This window comes from Manis javanica, chromosome X, assembly GCF_040802235.1.
Source record: "Manis javanica isolate MJ-LG chromosome X, MJ_LKY, whole genome shotgun sequence".
Taxonomy (NCBI): Eukaryota; Metazoa; Chordata; class Mammalia; order Pholidota; family Manidae; genus Manis; species Manis javanica.
Genome location: NC_133174.1, coordinates 27,246,326 through 27,252,495, shown reverse-complemented (window position 1 = coordinate 27,252,495; position 6,170 = coordinate 27,246,326). Strand labels below are relative to the sequence as shown.

Below are 6,170 nucleotides of genomic sequence, written 5' to 3'. Positions count from 1 at the left end.
GGCATCCCTTTCATCAAGGAGTTGAAGTGGGAGGTCTCTGACAGGAAAATTGCTAAGGACCCCATAAATGTACACCATGGGAAAGAAAGAGGCATCATTCTAAAATCCGAGCCCCAGAGTGCCCCAACACCAGATTTCAACTGAATCAGCCACTTAAACCTGCCCTTTTCACCACTGCCCTGGGAGCAGCCATATAGTAATTAGCAACCAAGAGGAACCAGTTCCTGTCCTTTTCTTGGGTAGGTTTCCAGTACTCAAGAAGATTTCTGCTTAGGTAGGAGAAAAGTTTAACTATGAATAAGTTTGGCATTTGAAATCACACTAGACTAGACTGGAGTTAAGTCCTTATGAGATGCAACTGTAATTGTCAATGCTTTAAGGAGATGACAATTTTTTTTTTATCATATAAGAGGGACTGGAAAAACTATGGGATATGTCTAGGATTTCATCTGGGGACAGAGAGAGAACTGATCTGCAGAAGAATTAAAAGGAGGAGGATGGAAAAGAATAGGGAAGAATTTCATACTATATAGGTGATTGGCTTAGCGGTTCAAACAACAACAACAAAAAACCTCTTATAACCTCACTGTGAATCACCTTTGTGATATTCAGTCTTCCATAGACATAGTTTATGGACAAGCAATAAGCAGCAATAATTTTGAAGTCTATGTGAAAATTGCTGCAATGCATGTAAAACAAAATCAACTTCAACAACTCCCTAACCGTGTGCTACAGAAAAGGCAAAATCATTCAACAGGTGTCAGATTGACATGCCTGAGTGACAGCAGCCTCTACTTATCAATGGCCAGTGGTAATTGCATGCCTGTGCTTTTAACCTACTAGTGCTCTGAAGACTGGTCCTCTGAACTGTTCTGATGGCTCTCGGGACAGAAACAGTCCTGCTCCAGTTGTAACAGCAGCACGAGTGACCAAGGTACAGGCTATTAAAGTGTCTGTGCCACAACTAAATTTCAATGAAAATTCAGGGAGTACACTGAGTGTAAGCACTCCTCAAACTGTCACATAACTAACCATTTCTCCACCACCAAAGCCTACAGTCTGTAGAGCCCATTCTTCAACATGTCCAATAAACCAACCACCTAGACCTTCAGGGAATATAGCAACAAAATTACCTAATCCTATGGTAGGAGTGAAGAGGACATCCTCACCTCAGAAAAAAGAAGAATAAAGAACACCAAAACATAAGAGAGTAAAACAAGTGAAGATGCTAACAGGTTTGTTTGGTGTGGACGTGAGAAAACAGAAATGAAGAAACAATTTTATATAAGGGAAAACACAACTCAACTGGAAACTAAAGGGCTTCTCTGTTGGCCTCTCAGAAAATGTGTGTTACAGACCTTTCCAACATCCCTGGTCTCCCTGCAAATCCTATTCCTGCTACTGAGATTTAACTGGTCAAAACAACTTCAGGGGGCCATAAGCAGTATCTGCCACTTCAACCTGTTTGTCTTTAAATGCCAAAAAAGGAGAATAGAGTGTATGAGATTAGACATGACTGAAAAAGGATTTCAGATTATTTGGTGACCTCCTTCACTGGGCTGATGAGCATTTGTTCAGAAGGCCTAATTAGCAACTGCAGAGCCAGGAGAGCTATTATTAATTTGTTAACAACAGTATGAAGAATGCCAGGTATTGATAAACTTAGTTACTCTTTCTTAATCTGGACAAAGAAAACTAACAGATTTTTTGAAATGACATGTTTTGTGAATCCTGCATTGTGCTCTGTTCTATCATATGTGCCTTGTTCATGTTGAGTTGCAATTATTCAAGCTCTTCCTCTATCTTTGTAAATTACTTTTCTAAGGTGGGAGTATAGTCTTTACACTCTTCAAAAATTCATTCATTGAGGCTTTCTTTTCACTGGTGTTTTATGCTGGCCATCATACACTATTTCTTCTTCCCACATGTTTGTTCTCTGTAGTCGTTTTACCTTCCCTCCCACTACCTAAGAAAATATGGTTGGACTAACAGGTGGAATAGTGTCTGGTGTTTTGTGTGGCTACGGATTTAGACTGAAATTGCCAGGTACAGATTTAGTCTTGTCATTTTGTTTACACAATAGGGAATAATTCAGCTTATTAAACATTTCATGGAGTTGCACACATGCTGTCCCAAGCAGGAAAGTTGGACATTTTCTGTGTAGTGACTTTTTAACTCTATTTTTTTATAACCTAGTGATCAGACTGTTGCTTTCACATGATGTATGTAGTATCTCATGGCTAGAGTTTGTTTTGTCTTATAATATCTATATTCCTCTTATTTTTCAAGAGCTATATGTAAACAGATGATATATTTCCTCACTGAAAATACATTTTTAAAAAAAAAAACAAAGTTGCCAATAAAGAAAAAAGAAAGAAAGAAATAGCAGCAACAAGCAACATCAAGCTCAAGGGGAAAAAAATCAGGAATGAAATAAGCTAAATGTTTAGCATAAAAGGAGCTGGGATTGTGAGTGTATTTAACTGTGCTCAATATTTCTAATTTCCTGAGACACAGTATATATATGACACAAGTATATTACATTTGTAATGTTAAGAATATAAAAATGACAGCTTGGCCCTGTTAATGTATAACAAACTTTAGAGAGCTGGCGATTTAGATTTTACTTTAAATGGTTAGATAAATTCAGTGATAGCTTTCCTTGCCTACACATTTGCAAGTTATTTGGGGAAATAATTTATAACACTTTAATTTATATGATATATATGTGTGTATGTATGTATAGATATGTGTGTATCTATGTATATACTGTGTGTATGTGTGTGTACAGTTCAAAAACATTTTATAGTCTATCTCATTTGCTGCAGTAAATTTTTAGGTACAGTTACAAAACATTGTAACAGATATAGAACCCACTTTCCTGGAACCTGGAAAACTGTAAAGCCATAAAAAGCCCATATGACTTCATATATATATATATGTTTTCATATGGTTTTAATAGGTTATGGAAGAAACCAGGCATGGAAAGGGCAAGGAGGAAGATGTACAAAGGCGCTGAAGTAGGAATTTGGGGTGTTAGGAGAAATGAAAAAAGGTCAGGAGTGAGTAGCAGAGGAAGGGCATTAGTAGGGCAGTGGAGTGCTGAGAGTCTGTAGAAGAAGGCAGAAGTCGGCTTCCAAAGACTCAAAATATAATTTTGGGAATAATGGGAAATCCTTGAAAAGTTTTGGGGAAGAGATGGCATGATCCAGTTGACATTTTAAGATCACTCTGTAGTTTATAAGGAATATAACCAAGAACAAAAATGGATGATATTCATTTTCATAAATCTAGAAAACATTATGAAATTGGGACATATACTGATAACCTAGTATAACCTGAGATTTTTGGATCCAATATCTCTAATTCTGACAAGGTAATTGATATTGTGCTCATTTTGCAGGTTCGGAAATGGTAATTGGCTTGCCCAAAGCCACACAGCTAGTAAGTGGGCCTACTGAAGATTTTAATATATGGTCCCCAAGTCTATTAACTTTTCTTCTCTCTCATGCTGCTTCCCCACACATTCATCCTTCTGAATAGAGAATGCGAAGCAAGCTTTAGGATTGAATTTCCCTTTTTGTCCTTCTGCCAACATACATGTTTCCTTCCTAAACTCATTCTAAATGGAAACTGGAGAACTAACTTTTATTCCATAATAGTGCATAATTTTAAAGGACAAACAATTAATCCGGTTCAGTTGAATTTCCGTTGACTTATGTCTTCAGAGAGACACTGCTTTTAGTGTGGGTGACAGAGCACACATGGAAATAAGGAATCACTGGTTTGTGATGCGGATACATAATAAGCATCCCCTCGCTCCTCACATAGATCACATGCAAATGTGTGTTCTTACAGACCCAAAGGTTCATACAGAAATGAGTGAAACAAAAACTGGTACTGAAGGCCCAGTTCTCCCAGTAAAAGAGGAATATCACAAACACACAAGGCAGTCCAGCCTCATTGATCATTTGTCTTCCTGGGATACTGTCAGCAGTATTCAGGGTCAGCCCTCTTTTTCTTATCAGAATGTTTGTCTGGCAGTGTTCTTATGGATTATCTATTTCTGCTGAATAACTTGCAGCAGGGCTGCTAATCAAGAGAGAAAAGAAGCTGCCTTTGGTGATGAAAATTGCTTTCCAGTGACTGATTGTGCTAATCAATCTTCTACAAGGGAAATCAGGAGTAAAAGATGGCCAATAATTGCAAAACACTGCTGCACACATGAAGAAAAATAACTGATGCATAAAGCACAGAAAAGCAACGCTTGAGAAAATGTTGCAGAGGTGGCTATTTAGAAAATATGTACGCTGGAAAGCGGTTTTTCACAGAGTAACACCGAAGCCTTATGTTTAATATGTAGGTAAGGCCTATGCCTACTTCATTCTAGCGTGATAGTATTTGACAACACTGCATAACTTGAAGAGTAATCTGGAATTTCTCATTTAGAATCTGAAAAGTCAGTGAAAGTCATAAAAATTATCAAGACTGTCACAGTGATCACATTTAGCTTCCGACCACCATGTCTGCGTATGATGATCACAACTGGCAGAAAGTCTTTATTTTAAATGATCCACATCTGTCAGTGCAGCTCAAGAAATGATCTACAGTGTTTCAGTCTGTTTAGAGTTTGCTTGCAAGTTCATTGTGATATTGCAAATACAAGATCTAATGTAGCTAGTTTTAAGCAGACATTATGAAGGAGGGACTAAAATTTATACCCCTCCCCATCAAAAAATGAATTGTTTTTCCAATCTTCTATGCATTTAAACCAATTTTTTAGGACTCTGTGTAACTTATGAATCAACTACATAAGAGATGTGGAATCATATTTGTGTGTAAAATATGTGAGATAATGCCTGAAACTTGGGAAATCAATTTTGACTACTTAGAAGCACATACCATGTTTCTTCAAATCTAAGAGAGCATCAATTGTAAGACTCACTAAAACAGTAAAGGAAGAACTATGTCACAAATTAAATTATGATAATTGCTTTAATGAAAGTCCCACATGACATGTGATCTAGTCACGCCAGTCTCTTTTCGCTTTTCATTTTCTCTTCTATTTCCTAACGATTTGGAAATTTCTCCTGCCTAGAGGGACATTGCTTGGAGTATATTAGACAATTTCAAAAGAATGTAACAAAACCTAAGGCAGCAATGTGTATTTGTGATGGGAATTTCTCTTAGGTCTCATGAAGCATTTTTGTATTTCTTTGCACGAAATTATGAAATCGTGTTTATACCCCCCAATGAGAGATACTTGCTTTAATAACATCAAATTTGTGCCTCATTGCTATATTTTCATGGCCAAGTAATTCTATATTTCAAACTAAATGATATTGTAATTACTGATAACATTGTAAAGCAAGGAAACAACACGTTTAATAACATAACTCAACTGAAATTATAAAAAAAAAGCTATGGACAACAGTGCATACCAGCAGGCAGTGACAAGTACAACATAAATGCTAGCTGGACAATGACGGTTGTAAGATTCAGACATATTCTGATTTCAGAGAACTTAGAAAGTGAGAAGCATGCATCTTAGAATTGATCAAATAGGGCAGTGTATTACAAGGTGAAACTTAGACATTAGAGGTATTGATGTCCAGTTCCTTCATTTGTCAAGTAGCTCCAAGAGGCCCAGTGAATTAAGACAAACTGTGTCAGATGGTAGTAGAAACTAAACAAGAGTCCTGATTTTTAGGACAACTTATACTCTATTAATTCCTACCCTTTCTAAATGGTTTGTTATTTTATGATTTTCTCAGTTTCTTGTGCTCAAAACTGTTATTTGAAGACTGATTTAACTCATCATTCTATCCACCACTGGGCATTGAACATGCTACATATATTGCTTCTATGCTTTATTAAGTGGACCTACTTGACATAAGATGTTTTTAATCTACTATGTAATTCAACGTCATATTTAGTTTTTAGTTACTAAAGTGTAAAACTATTACCCTCAATTAATTCCTAAAATAACACTTTTATCCTGCCTGATTAAATATCTTCCTTTTGTTTGCTGTATCACTTCTAGATTTCTCCATCCAATTTTTAAGACTTTTCATAATTTAGCCTCCAATAAATTACTTAATTTTACTTCCCTCTACTTGAAACCATATTATCCTGATTTTTACTTTGGTCAACATAACTACTATAATAAA

The 6,170-nt window shown here is 36.3% G+C and overlaps 1 pseudogene; it reads left to right on the top strand.

The window, feature by feature from the left end:
* The first annotated feature begins 497 nt into the window (after window positions 1-497).
* LOC108397664 (poly(A) polymerase alpha pseudogene) lies at window positions 498-1,412 on the top strand (annotated as a pseudogene).
* The last annotated feature ends 4,758 nt before the right edge of the window (window positions 1,413-6,170 follow it).